Raw genomic sequence first — 20,901 nt, 5'->3', positions numbered from 1 at the left:
CTTTACAACCAACGTGAAAACCGGGGTCAAGTGGTGTTGCGACTGGACGGCAATCCTGCATACCGAAAGTATTCAAAACGCTTTCAATATACCTCTTCTGGCTTAACTTGAGGGCGCCTTGTTTGCCTTCTCGATGAATTTTCATGCCTAGGAAAAAGTTGAGCTGACCTCCATCTTTCATCTCAAATACGGATGCGATATTTTGCTTGATCGCGCTGACGTCCATCTCTTTTGGACAGATGATTATCAGGTCGTCGACGTAAACTGCTATATAACTGAAGCCTTGTTGATGCTGTTTGACGTATAGACATGGCTCGTGTTGACTTTTTTTAAAGCCCATGTTAACCAGCACCTCGTTCAATGTGTCATTCCAGACACGTCCAGACTGCTTCAGCCCATAGATAGCCTTTTGAAGTTTGAGTACCTTGTGGGGGTTCTGCTCATCTATAAGGCCTACGGGTTGCTTCATATAGACGACTTCTTGGAGTTTACCGTTGAGATACGCGTTAGAGATATCCACCTGATGCATGTGTAACTGCTTTTCTGCAGCAATCGCAAATAACATTCGGATTGTCTCATAACGTATCACTGGAGAATATGTCTCCCAGTAGTTAACGCCAAACTGCTGGCCATATCCTTGTGCCACAAGTCTCGACTTAAACCTTTCAATGTCACCGTTTTGGTTGCGTTTGATTCTGAAAACCCATTTTGAACCTATAGCCTTTTTTCCGGGCGGAAGATTGACAGGAGTCCATGTATTATTTGACACGAGTGCATCGAATTCCTTTCGCATAGATTTTTTCCATTCTTCTGCATCGTGGCTTTGCAACGCCTCTGCAACGGTCCGTGGAGTCTCAATGTCATCGGAGCAGCTAAGATTGTTGAGGACATTGTACTGCTTCTTTGGTCTGCCAGGTTGACCAGTACGAATGATTTTTGGCCTTCCTGGGCCACGTATTTGTGGGATGTCTTCTTCATCTGAGCTGCGGCTCTGTTCTGGATCGCTTGCACTTACGAAGTACTCCTCCTCATCATCATCGCTGTTGTCAATGTTGCTAATCGTTTCGTCTTCGGGCTCAACAACAGTTTGTACCTGCACAGGTTCTTCGTTTGACTCAAAGCGTATGATGATTTTTGCAAGATCCTCAGTCTGATCTCTATTTTCGTAAATATCATTTACTTCCTTGACGAACTCACCCTCCACAATTTTGACGTCTCGGCGTTCCACTATCATTCGCTTTTCTTGGTCATATAAACGATATGCTTTTGCTGCAAAAGAGTAGCCAACAAAAATGTACTCCTTTCCTTTTGCAACGAATTTGCCTTTTTTGGTTTTTTCCAGTGCAAATGCGCGTGAACCAAATATTTTCAGATGGTTTACCGACGGCTTGCGCTTGTTCCAAGCCTCGAAGGGGGTGCATCCATTTAACGCTCTGGTCGGACATCTATTTCTCAAATATACTGCAGTTTGAACGGCTTCAGCCCACAAAAATTCTTTTAAATTTGCATGAATTAACATACTCCTAGCCATTTCAACGATTGTACGATTTGCGCGCTCAGCAACGCCGTTTTGCTGAGGTGTGTAAGGCACCGTTAGTTCTCTTTTTATTCCGCACGCATTTAAAAAATTTGTAAATTCATTGTTTATGTACTCAGTACCGTTATCGCTTCGCAAGGCTTTGATTGTTTTTTCGGTTTGGCACTCAACATAACTTTTATACATTTTAAATTTCTCAAAAACTTCATTTTTGGCGCGCATAAAATATACGTGAATTTTTCGCGAGTAATCGTCTATAAATGTAACAAAATAACGATTTCCAGCCAGAGATTAAACATTCATAGGTCCGCATACGTCGGTATGGATCAATTCGAGAACACTTTTCGTAACACGTTCTGCCTTTTGTGGGAACGGCAATGCACATATTTTAGCCTTATTGCATGTGTCGCAATTTGTGTTTACGGATACGTTTTTAATTTTCATCCCGATTACACGTTCTTTCTCACAAAGATTCTTTAAATTTTGAAAATTTAAATGCCCGTAGCGGCTATGCCATTTTTTTGCAAGAGATATATCGGATATCAAATGCACTGCATCAGTGGTTTTTTCCACTCCATACACGTATAAATTGTTTTCTTGTACCGCTCGCAACATTATATGTCCATGTTTATTTCGCACTAAAGCTTCTGAATTTCCGAATGTAGTGACATTCCCGAACTCGGCTGCTTTGCTTACCGACAAAAAATGCATTTTTAAATCCGGCACATACAACACGTTTCGCAATTCTATATTTTGATGTTATAATATATTTGATCTTAAAGCATTGAACGAATGAACCAGTTCCAAAAAAGCTTAAACTCGAATACAAAATATAAAACAAGTAACAATCAATAACGTCAAAAATTTGAAATTAAAACTAAGAAAAAATCAAAATTTAAACATTTGGGGAGTCACAAAATTAGTTGTTTTGGCCCACAATGGAGTTAATCAGGGGGCCGCTCAGCTCGGGCCTGTTTTGCGATCTCAAAGAACTGCAAGCCTTGGTGTTTTTTGTGGAGGGCCTGCAGCTCCGCCTGCGGTGCCTCGCGCGCCAACTTGGCGATCTGCCGCGTGATGGGCCGCAGGTGGGCGGCCGTGTAGCGGGAGTAGTGAGCCAGAGTCGGTGTCCAGAGCTGGTCGTTGAAGCCAGTGCCGGCGAGGTGGTTGCCATTGAGCAAGTGCAGCGACAGGAACAGAGCAGCAGCAGCAATCTCTGATGGCTTGCGACTGGCCAAATCGTAGTCAAGTGAAGCCAATTCCACAAAATACTTGGACATGATGTGGTGCTCACGTTGGGCCCCAGCGGCCTTCGTGAAGCGCCGCAGGAAATTAATCGGCAGCGGACGCGACAAATTGTAATCGATGGCCCGGAGGATCTGCAGCTCCATCGCGCGGATCTCACTGGCCGAGTAGGTTTCATCGATGATGGAGACAAAGTGGTTAATGTTTTTCTGGACCGTCTCCTCGTATTTGGCGGCAATGATGAGGGCCGTCACGCCCACCAGCTGCAGGTTGTCGCGCTCCGTGTTCTGGACCGCCTGCAGATAGCGATCGATGATGGCCACGGTCAGCTGGAAGGTTTCGGCCTTAAACTGGAACCCCCAATGCATCTGGTTGATCGAGTCGATCAGAATGGCACGCATCTTGTGGTCGATTTCGCTATGGCCGGCCAGGTGGTTGTTGCGGATCGGCTGCTCGGCCTCCAGCTTGTACAGATGGTCGTAGATTTCGTTGGCATACTCCGAGACGAGCACGAGGCGCCCCCCGTCCTTGGCGTCGATGTCTTTGATGGCGGGCCGAATGATTGTCGATGGCTTCACGATGTCCCCGCAGTTCTGTAGAGCGCCCAGAAAAGCACGTTTCGGGGCTGCCTCATTCGAGGGCACTGTCGGTCTATCCAGCTGGACCTCGTCCATATTATTCGAGGCGTGATCGTCAGCCCCGCAATACATTTCGAATAGATTTTCCAAAAAAATTTACAATTAACACACACGAAACGACGCTTTGTTTACATTTGTAGCATTTTCCTCGAAACTCGCGATGCTCGTTGGATTTCTGGCCGTTTCGTTTGCTGTCTTTTCGACTGGCGCCGTAATTCTTCGAACGCGCACCGTTTCTTTGAGTCTGTGTGTGTGCGTACACTGCCTGTACAGCAAGCTCACGATCGTCTCTTTCGTCTTTACGTGCTCCTTCTTCAAGTATTTTTACTTTTACCGTTTCGAACGGCGGCAGACTGTCGCGTGTTTCTATCGCCACGACGAAATTTTCCCAACCGCTGGGCAAGCTCGACAACAACATTATTACTTTTAGCTCGTCTTGAATGTCGATATTTAGCTCGGCTAACTTTTCAGTAATTTCCACGAAAGAATTTACATATTGTACCACGTTATCACCGTTTTGCATATTTTGCCGCAAAAGTTTTTGGTATAACTGTACCTTTCGCACTGGTCCCACTGACACATGTACATCGCGTAATTTTTGCCACGCCTGCTTCGACGTTGTGCACGACTTTATGTGCATCAACTGCGTTGCTTTTACATTTAATATAATACATGCCAACGCCTTTTGATCAGCCTTGTCCCACTGTGCCAAGTGTTCCTGTGTTCCTGCTGCTTCCTCCTGTGGCCTTTCGGTTTTACCACTTACATATGTCCACAAATCCGTTGTGATCAATACACTACGCATGGACATAGACCACACATCGTAATTGTCTTCCCCCAATTTTTCAATTTGCAGAGACACACTCATTTTGTTTTAATTGCTACACGCCACTTTCTAACTGGTGCACGATTTATTTGCAATTGCATCAAACAAAATATTAACTTCCAGTTCTACCACGGTTTTTTAATTGTCTTTAATACACGCCCGATCTTTCGGTGATCTGGGCCCATAACCTATTGTGTATTGCGCCTTTTGTCATGTATTAAATAGAGAACGACGCGTCTGTGATCATAAGTGGTTTATTCAGAACTGAAGAGATGACATGTGTACATATGTACTTACATACGAATAGGAGAGACGAGAGATAACAGAGGCTCTCGCTGTTCATGTACATTATGTTAATTAGCGTTGCCAGACAGATCATATTATGGTTACACTTCAAATTTCAACACTTTTGCTTAAGCATAATATTTTGTGATTACAATGTATTAATCAATTAATCCAAGCGATTTTACAAATCTATAATGCTTTTGCTTACATAAACTTTTGGTTAATACATCGGCAACGTTTTTCTGTGTGGATACATATTCAAGTTCTATCTCTTTACTTTCTACTTTGTCTCTAACAAAATGATATTTTAAATCTATATGCTTTGTGCGTTTATGGTGAATAGGATTTTTCGCAATATGATGCGCACTGAGGTTGTCACCATAGATAGTCATTGGCCCTTGATTTGAGTATCCAATCTCTTGCAACAGACCTTGTAGATATACTGCTTCTCTAGCGGCTGTTGATAGCGCCACATACTCTGCTTCGGTGCTGCTCATGGCGACGACGCTCTGCTTGGCTGATGTCCACGAAAACGCACTACCAGCTAGGAAGAAAACGTATCCGGAATATGATTTTCGGTCCAGCTTGTCATTTGCCCAATCAGCATCGGCGAACCCTTTTACTGGCTCTCCAGACTTTTGGTAGATGATGCTCATATTCATTGTGCCTCGTAAATAGCGCAACACATGCTTAGCTGCAGTTTCGTGCTCCACATGAGGGTCTTGGTTTCGCTGTGATAGTTTGCTCACAGCATGAAGAATGTCGGGCCGGCTCAAAACTGCTAAGTACATGAGCGAACCAATAAGTGATTGATAATATGTCTTATTTACCTTTACACATTCTTCATCTTTACAACCAACGTGAAAACCGGGGTCAAGTGGTGTTGCGACTGGACGGCAATCCTGCATACCGAAAGTATTCAAAACGCTTTCAATATACCTCTTCTGGCTTAACTTGAGGGCGCCTTGTTTGCCTTCTCGATGAATTTTCATGCCTAGGAAAAAGTTGAGCTGACCTCCATCTTTCATCTCAAATACGGATGCGATATTTTGCTTGATCGCGCTGACGTCCATCTCTTTTGGACAGATGATTATCAGGTCGTCGACGTAAACTGCTATATAACTGAAGCCTTGTTGATGCTGTTTGACGTATAGACATGGCTCGTGTTGACTTTTTTTAAAGCCCATGTTAACCAGCACCTCGTTCAATGTGTCATTCCAGACACGTCCAGACTGCTTCAGCCCATAGATAGCCTTTTGAAGTTTGAGTACCTTGTGGGGGTTCTGCTCATCTATAAAGCCTACGGGTTGCTTCATATAGACGACTTCTTGGAGTTTACCGTTGAGATACGCGTTAGAGATATCCACCTGATGCATGTGTAACTGCTTTTCTGCAGCAATCGCAAATAACATTCGGATTGTCTCATAACGTATCACTGGAGAATATGTCTCCCAGTAGTTAACGCCAAACTGCTGGCCATATCCTTGTGCCACAAGTCTCGACTTAAACCTTTCAATGTCACCGTTTTGGTTGCGTTTGATTCTGAAAACCCATTTTGAACCTATAGCCTTTTTTCCGGGCGGAAGATTGACAGGAGTCCATGTATTATTTGACACGAGTGCATCGAATTCCTTTCGCATAGATTTTTTCCATTCTTCTGCATCGTGGCTTTGCAACGCCTCTGCAACGGTCCGTGGAGTCTCAATGTCATCGGAGCAGCTAAGATTGTTGAGGACATTGTACTGCTTCTTTGGTCTGCCAGGTAGACCAGTACGAATGATTTTTGGCCTTCCTGGGCCACGTATTTGTGGGATGTCTTCTTCATCTGAGCTGCGGCTCTGTTCTGGATCGCTTGCACTTACGAAGTACTCCTCCTCATCATCATCGCTGTTGTCAATGTTGCTAATCGTTTCGTCTTCGGGCTCAACAACAGTTTGTACCTGCACAGGTTCTTCGTTTGACTCAAAGCGTATGATGATTTTTGCAAGATCCTCAGTCTGATCTCTATTTTCGTAAATATCATTTACTTCCTTGACGAACTCACCCTCCACAATTTTGACGTCTCGGCGTTCCACTATCATTCGCTTTTCTTGGTCATATAAACGATATGCTTTTGCTGCAAAAGAGTAGCCAACAAAAATGTACTCCTTTCCTTTTGCAACGAATTTGCCTTTTTTGGTTTTTTCCAGTGCAAATGCGCGTGAACCAAATATTTTCAGATGGTTTACCGACGGCTTGCGCTTGTTCCAAGCCTCGAAGGGGGTGCATCCATTTAACGCTCTGGTCGGACATCTATTTCTCAAATATACTGCAGTTTGAACGGCTTCAGCCCACAAAAATTCTTTTAAATTTGCATGAATTAACATACTCCTAGCCATTTCAACGATTGTACGATTTGCGCGCTCAGCAACGCCGTTTTGCTGAGGTGTGTAAGGCACCGTTAGTTCTCTTTTTATTCCGCACGCATTTAAAAAATTTGTAAATTCATTGTTTATGTACTCAGTACCGTTATCGCTTCGCAAGGCTTTGATTGTTTTTTCGGTTTGGCACTCAACATAACTTTTATACATTTTAAATTTCTCAAAAACTTCATTTTTGGCGCGCATAAAATATACGTGAATTTTTCGCGAGTAATCGTCTATAAATGTAACAAAATAACGATTTCCAGCCAGAGATTAAACATTCATAGGTCCGCATACGTCGGTATGGATCAATTCGAGAACACTTTTCGTAACACGTTCTGCCTTTTGTGGGAACGGCAATGCACATATTTTAGCCTTATTGCATGTGTCGCAATTTGTGTTTACGGATACGTTTTTAATTTTCATCCCGATTACACGTTCTTTCTCACAAAGATTCTTTAAATTTTGAAAATTTAAATGCCCGTAGCGGCTATGCCATTTTTTTGCAAGAGATATATCGGATATCAAATGCACTGCATCAGTGGTTTTTTCCACTCCATACACGTATAAATTGTTTTCTTGTACCGCTCGCAACATTATATGTCCATGTTTATTTCGCACTAAAGCTTCTGAATTTCCGAATGTAGTGACATTCCCGAACTCGGCTGCTTTGCTTACCGACAAAAAATGCATTTTTAAATCCGGCACATACAACACGTTTCGCAATTCTATATTTTGATGTTATAATATATTTGATCTTAAAGCATTGAACGAATGAACCAGTTCCAAAAAAACTTAAACTCGAATACAAAATATAAAACAAGTAACAATCAATAACGTCAAAAATTTGAAATTAAAACTAAGAAAAAATCAAAATTTAAACATTTGGGGAGTCACAAAATTAGTTGTTTTGGCCCACAATGGAGTTAATCAGGGGGCCGCTCAGCTCGGGCCTGTTTTGCGATCTCAAAGAACTGCAAGCCTTGGTGTTTTTTGTGGAGGGCCTGCAGCTCCGCCTGCGGTGCCTCGCGCGCCAACTTGGCGATCTGCCGCGTGATGGGCCGCAGGTGGGCGGCCGTGTAGCGGGAGTAGTGAGCCAGAGTCGGTGTCCAGAGCTGGTCGTTGAAGCCAGTGCCGGCGAGGTGGTTGCCATTGAGCAAGTGCAGCGACAGGAACAGAGCAGCAGCAGCAATCTCTGATGGCTTGCGACTGGCCAAATCGTAGTCAAGTGAAGCCAATTCCACAAAATACTTGGACATGATGTGGTGCTCACGTTGGGCCCCAGCGGCCTTCGTGAAGCGCCGCAGGAAATTAATCGGCAGCGGACGCGACAAATTGTAATCGATGGCCCGGAGGATCTGCAGCTCCATCGCGCGGATCTCACTGGCCGAGTAGGTTTCATCGATGATGGAGACAAAGTGGTTAATGTTTTTCTGGACCGTCTCCTCGTATTTGGCGGCAATGATGAGGGCCGTCACGCCCACCAGCTGCAGGTTGTCGCGCTCCGTGTTCTGGACCGCCTGCAGATAGCGATCGATGATGGCCACGGTCAGCTGGAAGGTTTCGGCCTTAAACTGGAACCCCCAATGCATCTGGTTGATCGAGTCGATCAGAATGGCACGCATCTTGTGGTCGATTTCGCTATGGCCGGCCAGGTGGTTGTTGCGGATCGGCTGCTCGGCCTCCAGCTTGTACAGATGGTCGTAGATTTCGTTGGCATACTCCGAGACGAGCACGAGGCGCCCCCCGTCCTTGGCGTCGATGTCTTTGATGGCGGGCCGAATGATTGTCGATGGCTTCACGATGTCCCCGCAGTTCTGTAGAGCGCCCAGAAAAGCACGTTTCGGGGCTGCCTCATTCGAGGGCACTGTCGGTCTATCCAGCTGGACCTCGTCCATATTATTCGAGGCGTGATCGTCAGCCCCGCAATACATTTCGAATAGATTTTCCAAAAAAATTTACAATTAACACACACGAAACGACGCTTTGTTTACATTTGTAGCATTTTCCTCGAAACTCGCGATGCTCGTTGGATTTCTGGCCGTCTCGTTTGCTGTCTTTTCGACTGGCGCCGTAATTCTTCGAACGCGCACCGTTTCTTTGAGTCTGTGTGTGTGCGTACACTGCCTGTACAGCAAGCTCACGATCGTCTCTTTCGTCTTTACGTGCTCCTTCTTCAAGTATTTTTACTTTTACCGTTTCGAACGGCGGCAGACTGTCGCGTGTTTCTATCGCCACGACGAAATTTTCCCAACCGCTGGGCAAGCTCGACAACAACATTATTACTTTTAGCTCGTCTTGAATGTCGATATTTAGCTCGGCTAACTTTTCAGTAATTTCCACGAAAGAATTTACATATTGTACCACGTTATCACCGTTTTGCATATTTTGCCGCAAAAGTTTTTGGTATAACTGTACCTTTCGCACTGGTCCCACTGACACATGTACATCGCGTAATTTTTGCCACGCCTGCTTCGACGTTGTGCACGACTTTATGTGCATCAACTGCGTTGCTTTTACATTTAATATAATACATGCCAACGCCTTTTGATCAGCCTTGTCCCACTGTGCCAAGTGTTCCTGTGTTCCTGCTGCTTCCTCCTGTGGCCTTTCGGTTTTACCACTTACATATGTCCACAAATCCGTTGTGATCAATACACTACGCATGGACATAGACCACACATCGTAATTGTCTTCCCCCAATTTTTCAATTTGCAGAGACACACTCATTTTGTTTTAATTGCTACACGCCACTTTCTAACTGGTGCACGATTTATTTGCAATTGCATCAAACAAAATATTAACTTCCAGTTCTACCACGGTTTTTTAATTGTCTTTAATACACGCCCGATCTTTCGGTGATCTGGGCCCATAACCTATTGTGTATTGCGCCTTTTGTCATGTATTAAATAGAGAACGACGCGTCTGTGATCATAAGTGGTTTATTCAGAACTGAAGAGATGACATGTGTACATATGTACTTACATACGAATAGGAGAGACGAGAGATAACAGAGGCTCTCGCTGTTCATGTACATTATGTTAATTAGCGTTGCCAGACAGATCATATTATGGTTACACTTCAAATTTCAACACTTTTGCTTAAGCATAATATTTTGTGATTACAATGTATTAATCAATTAATCCAAGCGATTTTACAAATCTATAATGCTTTTGCTTACATAAACTTTTGGTTAATACATCGGCAACGTTTTTCTGTGTGGATACATATTCAAGTTTTATCTCTTTACTTTCTACTTTGTCTCTAACAAAATGATATTTTAAATCTATATGCTTTGTGCGTTTATGGTGAATAGGATTTTTCGCAATATGATGCGCACTGAGGTTGTCACCATAGATAGTCATTGGCCCTTGATTTGAGTATCCAATCTCTTGCAACAGACCTTGTAGATATACTGCTTCTCTAGCGGCTGTTGATAGCGCCACATACTCTGCTTCGGTGCTGCTCATGGCGACGACGCTCTGCTTGGCTGATGTCCACGAAAACGCACTACCAGCTAGGAAGAAAACGTATCCGGAATATGATTTTCGGTCCAGCTTGTCATTTGCCCAATCAGCATCGGCGAACCCTTTTACTGGCTCTCCAGACTTTTGGTAGATGATGCTCATATTCATTGTGCCTCGTAAATAGCGCAACACATGCTTAGCTGCAGTTTCGTGCTCCACATGAGGGTCTTGGTTTCGCTGTGATAGTTTGCTCACAGCATGAAGAATGTCGGGCCGGCTCAAAACTGCTAAGTACATGAGCGAACCAATAAGTGATTGATAATATGTCTTATTTACCTTTACACATTCTTCATCTTTACAACCAACGTGAAAACCGGGGTCAAGTGGTGTTGCGACTGGACGGCAATCCTGCATACCGAAAGTATTCAAAACGCTTTCAATATACCTCTTCTGGCTTAACTTGAGGGCGCCTTGTTTGCCTTCTCGATGAATTTTCATGCCTAGGAAAAAGTTGAGCTGACCTCCATCTTTCATCTCAAATACGGATGCGATATTTTGCTTGATCGCGCTGACGTCCATCTCTTTTGGACAGATGATTATCAGGTCGTCGACGTAAACTGCTATATAACTGAAGCCTTGTTGATGCTGTTTGACGTATAGACATGGCTCGTGTTGACTTTTTTTAAAGCCCATGTTAACCAGCACCTCGTTCAATGTGTCATTCCAGACACGTCCAGACTGCTTCAGCCCATAGATAGCCTTTTGAAGTTTGAGTACCTTGTGGGGGTTCTGCTCATCTATAAAGCCTACGGGTTGCTTCATATAGACGACTTCTTGGAGTTTACCGTTGAGATACGCGTTAGAGATATCCACCTGATGCATGTGTAACTGCTTTTCTGCAGCAATCGCAAATAACATTCGGATTGTCTCATAACGTATCACTGGAGAATATGTCTCCCAGTAGTTAACGCCAAACTGCTGGCCATATCCTTGTGCCACAAGTCTCGACTTAAACCTTTCAATGTCACCGTTTTGGTTGCGTTTGATTCTGAAAACCCATTTTGAACCTATAGCCTTTTTTCCGGGCGGAAGATTGACAGGAGTCCATGTATTATTTGACACGAGTGCATCGAATTCCTTTCGCATAGATTTTTTCCATTCTTCTGCATCGTGGCTTTGCAACGCCTCTGCAACGGTCCGTGGAGTCTCAATGTCATCGGAGCAGCTAAGATTGTTGAGGACATTGTACTGCTTCTTTGGTCTGCCAGGTTGACCAGTACGAATGATTTTTGGCCTTCCTGGGCCACGTATTTGTGGGATGTCTTCTTCATCTGAGCTGCGGCTCTGTTCTGGATCGCTTGCACTTACGAAGTACTCCTCCTCATCATCATCGCTGTTGTCAATGTTGCTAATCGTTTCGTCTTCGGGCTCAACAACAGTTTGTACCTGCACAGGTTCTTCGTTTGACTCAAAGCGTATGATGATTTTTGCAAGATCCTCAGTCTGATCTCTATTTTCGTAAATATCATTTACTTCCTTGACGAACTCACCCTCCACAATTTTGACGTCTCGGCGTTCCACTATCATTCGCTTTTCTTGGTCATATAAACGATATGCTTTTGCTGCAAAAGAGTAGCCAACAAAAATGTACTCCTTTCCTTTTGCAACGAATTTGCCTTTTTTGGTTTTTTCCAGTGCAAATGCGCGTGAACCAAATATTTTCAGATGGTTTACCGACGGCTTGCGCTTGTTCCAAGCCTCGAAGGGGGTGCATCCATTTAACGCTCTGGTCGGACATCTATTTCTCAAATATACTGCAGTTTGAACGGCTTCAGCCCACAAAAATTCTTTTAAATTTGCATGAATTAACATACTCCTAGCCATTTCAACGATTGTACGATTTGCGCGCTCAGCAACGCCGTTTTGCTGAGGTGTGTAAGGCACCGTTAGTTCTCTTTTTATTCCGCACGCATTTAAAAAATTTGTAAATTCATTGTTTATGTACTCAGTACCGTTATCGCTTCGCAAGGCTTTGATTGTTTTTTCGGTTTGGCACTCAACATAACTTTTATACATTTTAAATTTCTCAAAAACTTCATTTTTGGCGCGCATAAAATATACGTGAATTTTTCGCGAGTAATCGTCTATAAATGTAACAAAATAACGATTTCCAGCCAGAGATTAAACATTCATAGGTCCGCATACGTCGGTATGGATCAATTCGAGAACACTTTTCGTAACACGTTCTGCCTTTTGTGGGAACGGCAATGCACATATTTTAGCCTTATTGCATGTGTCGCAATTTGTGTTTACGGATACGTTTTTAATTTTCATCCCGATTACACGTTCTTTCTCACAAAGATTCTTTAAATTTTGAAAATTTAAATGCCCGTAGCGGCTATGCCATTTTTTTGCAAGAGATATATCGGATATCAAATGCACTGCATCAGTGGTTTTTTCCACTCCATACACGTATAAATTGTTTTCTTGTACCGCTCGCAACATTATATGTCCATGTTTATTTCGCACTAAAGCTTCTGAATTTCCGAATGTAGTGACATTCCCGAACTCGGCTGCTTTGCTTACCGACAAAAAATGCATTTTTAAATCCGGCACATACAACACGTTTCGCAATTCTATATTTTGATGTTATAATATATTTGATCTTAAAGCATTGAACGAATGAACCAGTTCCAAAAAAGCTTAAACTCGAATACAAAATATAAAACAAGTAACAATCAATAACGTCAAAAATTTGAAATTAAAACTAAGAAAAAATCAAAATTTAAACATTTGGGGAGTCACAAAATTAGTTGTTTTGGCCCACAATGGAGTTAATCAGGGGGCCGCTCAGCTCGGGCCTGTTTTGCGATCTCAAAGAACTGCAAGCCTTGGTGTTTTTTGTGGAGGGCCTGCAGCTCCGCCTGCGGTGCCTCGCGCGCCAACTTGGCGATCTGCCGCGTGATGGGCCGCAGGTGGGCGGCCGTGTAGCGGGAGTAGTGAGCCAGAGTCGGTGTCCAGAGCTGGTCGTTGAAGCCAGTGCCGGCGAGGTGGTTGCCATTGAGCAAGTGCAGCGACAGGAACAGAGCAGCAGCAGCAATCTCTGATGGCTTGCGACTGGCCAAATCGTAGTCAAGTGAAGCCAATTCCACAAAATACTTGGACATGATGTGGTGCTCACGTTGGGCCCCAGCGGCCTTCGTGAAGCGCCGCAGGAAATTAATCGGCAGCGGACGCGACAAATTGTAATCGATGGCCCGGAGGATCTGCAGCTCCATCGCGCGGATCTCACTGGCCGAGTAGGTTTCATCGGTGATGGAGACAAAGTGGTTAATGTTTTTCTGGACCGTCTCCTCGTATTTGGCGGCAATGATGAGGGCCGTCACGCCCACCAGCTGCAGGTTGTCGCGCTCCGTGTTCTGGACCGCCTGCAGATAGCGATCGATGATGGCCACGGTCAGCTGGAAGGTTTCGGCCTTAAACTGGAACCCCCAATGCATCTGGTTGATCGAGTCGATCAGAATGGCACGCATCTTGTGGTCGATTTCGCTATGGCCGGCCAGGTGGTTGTTGCGGATCGGCTGCTCGGCCTCCAGCTTGTACAGATGGTCGTAGATTTCGTTGGCATACTCCGAGACGAGCACGAGGCGCCCCCCGTCCTTGGCGTCGATGTCTTTGATGGCGGGCCGAATGATTGTCGATGGCTTCACGATGTCCCCGCAGTTCTGTAGAGCGCCCAGAAAAGCACGTTTCGGGGCTGCCTCATTCGAGGGCACTGTCGGTCTATCCAGCTGGACCTCGTCCATATTATTCGAGGCGTGATCGTCAGCCCCGCAATACATTTCGAATAGATTTTCCAAAAAAATTTACAATTAACACACACGAAACGACGCTTTGTTTACATTTGTAGCATTTTCCTCGAAACTCGCGATGCTCGTTGGATTTCTGGCCGTCTCGTTTGCTGTCTTTTCGACTGGCGCCGTAATTCTTCGAACGCGCACCGTTTCTTTGAGTCTGTGTGTGTGCGTACACTGCCTGTACAGCAAGCTCACGATCGTCTCTTTCGTCTTTACGTGCTCCTTCTTCAAGTATTTTTACTTTTACCGTTTCGAACGGCGGCAGACTGTCGCGTGTTTCTATCGCCACGACGAAATTTTCCCAACCGCTGGGCAAGCTCGACAACAACATTATTACTTTTAGCTCGTCTTGAATGTCGATATTTAGCTCGGCTAACTTTTCAGTAATTTCCACGAAAGAATTTACATATTGTACCACGTTATCACCGTTTTGCATATTTTGCCGCAAAAGTTTTTGGTATAACTGTACCTTTCGCACTGGTCCCACTGACACATGTACATCGCGTAATTTTTGCCACGCCTGCTTCGACGTTGTGCACGACTTTATGTGCATCAACTGCGTTGCTTTTACATTTAATATAATACATGCCAACGCCTTTTGATCAGCCTTGTCCCACTGTGCCAAGTGTTCCTGTGTTCCTGCTGCTTCCTCCTGTGGCCTTTCGGTTTTACCACTTACATATGTCCACAAATCCGTTGTGATCAATACACTACGCATGGACATAGACCACACATCGTAATTGTCTTCCCCCAATTTTTCAATTTGCAGAGACACACTCATTTTGTTTTAATTGCTACACGCCACTTTCTAACTGGTGCACGATTTATTTGCAATTGCATCAAACAAAATATTAACTTCCAGTTCTACCACGGTTTTTTAATTGTCTTTAATACACGCCCGATCTTTCGGTGATCTGGGCCCATAACCTATTGTGTATTGCGCCTTTTGTCATGTATTAAATAGAGAACGACGCGTCTGTGATCATAAGTGGTTTATTCAGAACTGAAGAGATGACATGTGTACATATGTACTTACATACGAATAGGAGAGACGAGAGATAACAGAGGCTCTCGCTGTTCATGTACATTATGTTAATTAGCGTTGCCAGACAGATCATATTATGGTTACACTTCAAATTTCAACACTTTTGCTTAAGCATAATATTTTGTGATTACAATGTATTAATCAATTAATCCAAGCGATTTTACAAATCTATAATGCTTTTGCTTACATAAACTTTTGGTTAATACATCGGCAACGTTTTTCTGTGTGGATACATATTCAAGTTTTATCTCTTTACTTTCTACTTTGTCTCTAACAAAATGATATTTTAAATCTATATGCTTTGTGCGTTTATGGTGAATAGGATTTTTCGCAATATGATGCGCACTGAGGTTGTCACCATAGATAGTCATTGGCCCTTGATTTGAGTATCCAATCTCTTGCAACAGACCTTGTAGATATACTGCTTCTCTAGCGGCTGTTGATAGCGCCACATACTCTGCTTCGGTGCTGCTCATGGCGACGACGCTCTGCTTGGCTGATGTCCACGAAAACGCACTACCAGCTAGGAAGAAAACGTATCCGGAATATGATTTTCGGTCCAGCTTGTCATTTGCCCAATCAGCATCGGCGAACCCTTTTACTGGCTCTCCAGACTTTTGGTAGATGATGCTCATATTCATTGTGCCTCGTAAATAGCGCAACACATGCTTAGCTGCAGTTTCGTGCTCCACATGAGGGTCTTGGTTTCGCTGTGATAGTTTGCTCACAGCATGAAGAATGTCGGGCCGGCTCAAAACTGCTAAGTACATGAGCGAACCAATAAGTGATTGATAATATGTCTTATTTACTTTTACACATTCTTCATCTTTACAACCAACGTGAAAACCGGGGTCAAGTGGTGTTGCGACTGGACGGCAATCCTGCATACCGAAAGTATTCAAAACGCTTTCAATATACCTCTTCTGGCTTAACTTGAGGGCGCCTTGTTTGCCTTCTCGATGAATTTTCATGCCTAGGAAAAAGTTGAGCTGACCTCCATCTTTCATCTCAAATACGGATGCGATATTTTGCTTGATCGCGCTGACGTCCATCTCTTTTGGACAGATGATTATCAGGTCGTCGACGTAAACTGCTATATAACTGAAGCCTTGTTGATGCTGTTTGACGTATAGACATGGCTCGTGTTGACTTTTTTTAAAGCCCATGTTAACCAGCACCTCGTTCAATGTGTCATTCCAGACACGTCCAGACTGCTTCAGCCCATAGATAGCCTTTTGAAGTTTGAGTACCTTGTGGGGGTTCTGCTCATCTATAAAGCCTACGGGTTGCTTCATATAGACGACTTCTTGGAGTTTACCGTTGAGATACGCGTTAGAGATATCCACCTGATGCATGTGTAACTGCTTTTCTGCAGCAATCGCAAATAACATTCGGATTGTCTCATAACGTATCACTGGAGAATATGTCTCCCAGTAGTTAACGCCAAACTGCTGGCCATATCCTTGTGCCACAAGTCTCGACTTAAACCTTTCAATGTCACCGTTTTGGTTGCGTTTGATTCTGAAAACCCATTTTGAACCTATAGCCTTTTTTCCGGGCGGAAGATTGACAGGAGTCCATGTATTATTTGACACGAGTGCATCGAATTCCTTTCGCATAGATTTTTTCCATTCTTCTGCATCGTGGCTTTGCAACGCCTCTGCAACGGTCCGTGGAGTCTCAATGTCATCGGAGCAGCTAAGATTGTTGAGGACATTGTACTGCTTCTTTGGTCTGCCAGGTTGACCAGTACGAATGATTTTTGGCCTTCCTGGGCCACGTATTTGTGGGATGTCTTCTTCATCTGAGCTGCGGCTCTGTTCTGGATCGCTTGCACTTACGAAGTACTCCTCCTCATCATCATCGCTGTTGTCAATGTTGCTAATCGTTTCGTCTTCGGGCTCAACAACAGTTTGTACCTGCACAGGTTCTTCGTTTGACTCAAAGCGTATGATGATTTTTGCAAGATCCTTAGTCTGATCTCTATTTTCGTAAATATCATTTACTTCCTTGACGAACTCACCCTCCACAATTTTGACGTCTCGGCGTTCCACTATCATTCGCTTTTCTTGGTCATATAAACGATATGCTTTTGCTGCAAAAGAGTAGCCAACAAAAATGTACTCCTTTCCTTTTGCAACGAATTTGCCTTTTTTGGTTTTTTCCAGTGCAAATGCGCGTGAACCAAATATTTTCAGATGGTTTACCGACGGCTTGCGCTTGTTCCAAGCCTCGAAGGGGGTGCATCCATTTAACGCTCTGGTCGGACATCTATTTCTCAAATATACTGCAGTTTGAACGGCTTCAGCCCACAAAAATTCTTTTAAATTTGCATGAATTAACATACTCCTAGCCATTTCAACGATTGTACGATTTGCGCGCTCAGCAACGCCGTTTTGCTGAGGTGTGTAAGGCACCGTTAGTTCTCTTTTTATTCCGCACGCATTTAAAAAATTTGTAAATTCATTTTTTATGTACTCAGTACCGTTATCGCTTCGCAAGGCTTTGATTGTTTTTTCGGTTTGGCACTCAACATAACTTTTATACATTTTAAATTTCTCAAAAACTTCATTTTTGGCGCGCATAAAATATACGTGAATTTTTCGCGAGTAATCGTCTATAAATGTAACAAAATAACGATTTCCAGCCAGAGATTAAACATTCATAGGTCCGCATACGTCGGTATGGATCAATTCGAGAACACTTTTCGTAACACGTTCTGCCTTTTGTGGGAACGGCAATGCACATATTTTAGCCTTATTGCATGTGTCGCAATTTGTGTTTACGGATACGTTTTTAATTTTCATCCCGATTACACGTTCTTTCTCACAAAGATTCTTTAAATTTTGAAAATTTAAATGCCCGTAGCGGCTATGCCATTTTTTTGCAAGAGATATATCGGATATCAAATGCACTGCATCAGTGGTTTTTTCCACTCCATACACGTATAAATTGTTTTCTTGTACCGCTCGCAACATTATATGTCCATGTTTATTTCGCACTAAAGCTTCTGAATTTCCGAATGTAGTGACATTCCCGAACTCGGCTGCTTTGCTTACCGACAAAAAATGCATTTTTAAATCCGGCACATACAACACGTTTCGCAATTCTATATTTTGATGTTATAATATATTTGATCTTAAAGCATTGAACGAATGAACCAGTTCCAAAAAAGCTTAAACTCGAATACAAAATATAAAACAAGTAACAATCAATAACGTCAAAAATTTGAAATTAAAACTAAGAAAAAATCAAAATTTAAACATTTGGGGAGTCACAAAATTAGTTGTTTTGGCCCACAATGGAGTTAATCAGGGGGCCGCTCAGCTCGGGCCTGTTTTGCGATCTCAAAGAACTGCAAGCCTTGGTGTTTTTTGTGGAGGGCCTGCAGCTCCGCCTGCGGTGCCTCGCGCGCCAACTTGGCGATCTGCCGCGTGATGGGCCGCAGGTGGGCGGCCGTGTAGCGGGAGTAGTGAGCCAGAGTCGGTGTCCAGAGCTGGTCGTTGAAGCCAGTGCCGGCGAGGTGGTTGCCATTGAGCAAGTGCAGCGACAGGAACAGAGCAGCAGCAGCAATCTCTGATGGCTTGCGACTGGCCAAATCGTAGTCAAGTGAAGCCAATTCCACAAAATACTTGGACATGATGTGGTGCTCACGTTGGGCCCCAGCGGCCTTCGTGAAGCGCCGCAGGAAATTAATCGGCAGCGGACGCGACAAATTGTAATCGATGGCCCGGAGGATCTGCAGCTCCATCGCGCGGATCTCACTGGCCGAGTAGGTTTCATCGATGATGGAGACAAAGTGGTTAATGTTTTTCTGGACCGTCTCCTCGTATTTGGCGGCAATGATGAGGGCCGTCACGCCCACCAGCTGCAGGTTGTCGCGCTCCGTGTTCTGGACCGCCTGCAGATAGCGATCGATGATGGCCACGGTCAGCTGGAAGGTTTCGGCCTTAAACTGGAACCCCCAATGCATCTGGTTGATCGAGTCGATCAGAATGGCACGCATCTTGTGGTCGATTTCGCTATGGCCGGCCAGGTGGTTGTTGCGGATCGGCTGCTCGGCCTCCAGCTTGTACAGATGGTCGTAGATTTCGTTGGCATACTCCGAGACGAGCACGAGGCGCCCCCCGTCCTTGGCGTCGATGTCTTTGATGGCGGGCCGAATGATTGTCGATGGCTTCACGATGTCCCCGCAGTTCTGTAGAGCGCCCAGAAAAGCACGTTTCGGGGCTGCCTCATTCGAGGGCACTGTCGGTCTATCCAGCTGGACCTCGTCCATATTATTCGAGGCGTGATCGTCAGCCCCGCAATACATTTCGAATAGATTTTCCAAAAAAATTTACAATTAACACACACGAAACGACGCTTTGTTTACATTTGTAGCATTTTCCTCGAAACTCGCGATGCTCGTTGGATTTCTGGCCGTCTCGTTTGCTGTCTTTTCGACTGGCGCCGTAATTCTTCGAACGCGCACCGTTTCTTTGAGTCTGTGTGTGTGCGTACACTGCCTGTACAGCAAGCTCACGATCGTCTCTTTCGTCTTTACGTGCTCCTTCTTCAAGTATTTTTACTTTTACCGTTTCGAACGGCGGCAGACTGTCGCGTGTTTCTATCGCCACGACGAAATTTTCCCAACCGCTGGGCAAGCTCGACAACAACATTATTACTTTTAGCTCGTCTTGAATGTCGATATTTAGCTCGGCTAACTTTTCAGTAATTTCCACGAAAGAATTTACATATTGTACCACGTTATCACCGTTTTGCATATTTTGCCGCAAAAGTTTTTGGTATAACTGTACCTTTCGCACTGGTCCCACTGACACATGTACATCGCGTAATTTTTGCCACGCCTGCTTCGACGTTGTGCACGACTTTATGTGCATCAACTGCGTTGCTTTTACATTTAATATAATACATGCCAACGCCTTTTGATCAGCCTTGTCCCACTGTGCCAAGTGTTCCTGTGTTCCTGCTGCTTCCTCCTGTGGCCTTTCGGTTTTACCACTTACATATGTCCACAAATCCGTTGTGATCAATACACTACGCATGGACATAGACCACACATCGTAATTGTCTTCCCCCAATTTTTCAATTTGCAGAGACACACTCATTTTGTTTTAATTGCTACACGCCACTTTCTAACTGGTGCACGATTTATTTGCAATTGCATCAAACAAAATATTAACTTCCAGTTCTACCACGGTTTTTTAATTGTCTTTAATACACGCCCGATCTTTCGGTGATCTGGGCCCATAACCTATTGTGTATTGCGCCTTTTGTCATGTATTAAATAGAGAACGACGCGTCTGTGCTCATAAGTGGTTTATTCAGAACTGAAGAGATGACATGTGTACATATGTACTTACATACGAATAGGAGAGACGAGAGATAACAGAGGCTCTCGCTGTTCATGTACATTATGTTAATTAGCGTTGCCAGACAGATCATATTATGGTTACACTTCAAATTTCAACACTTTTGCTTAAGCATAATATTTTGTGATTACAATGTATTAATCAATTAATCCAAGCGATTTTACAAATCTATAATGCTTTTGCTTACATAAACTTTTGGTTAATACATCGGCAACGTTTTTCTGTGT

General features: G+C 44.0%; 4 pseudogenes; all 4 read right to left on the bottom strand.

Moving 5' to 3' along the window:
- Positions 1-1,339: 1,339 nt before the first annotated feature.
- Positions 1,340-4,491, bottom strand: LOC117186393 (annotated as a pseudogene).
- Positions 4,492-7,656: 3,165 nt separating this feature from the next.
- On the bottom strand, positions 7,657-9,866 carry LOC117186392 (annotated as a pseudogene).
- Positions 9,867-13,031: 3,165 nt separating this feature from the next.
- On the bottom strand, positions 13,032-15,240 carry LOC117186385 (annotated as a pseudogene).
- Positions 15,241-18,406: 3,166 nt separating this feature from the next.
- Positions 18,407-20,617, bottom strand: LOC117186391 (annotated as a pseudogene).
- Positions 20,618-20,901: the final 284 nt, after the last annotated feature.

The sequence above is a fragment of the Drosophila miranda genome, chromosome XR, assembly GCF_003369915.1.
Source record: "Drosophila miranda strain MSH22 chromosome XR, D.miranda_PacBio2.1, whole genome shotgun sequence".
Classification (NCBI taxonomy): domain Eukaryota; kingdom Metazoa; phylum Arthropoda; class Insecta; order Diptera; family Drosophilidae; genus Drosophila; species Drosophila miranda.
The sequence above is the reverse complement of the archived record's forward strand: the minus strand, read 5'-3'. Positions and strand labels throughout refer to the sequence as shown.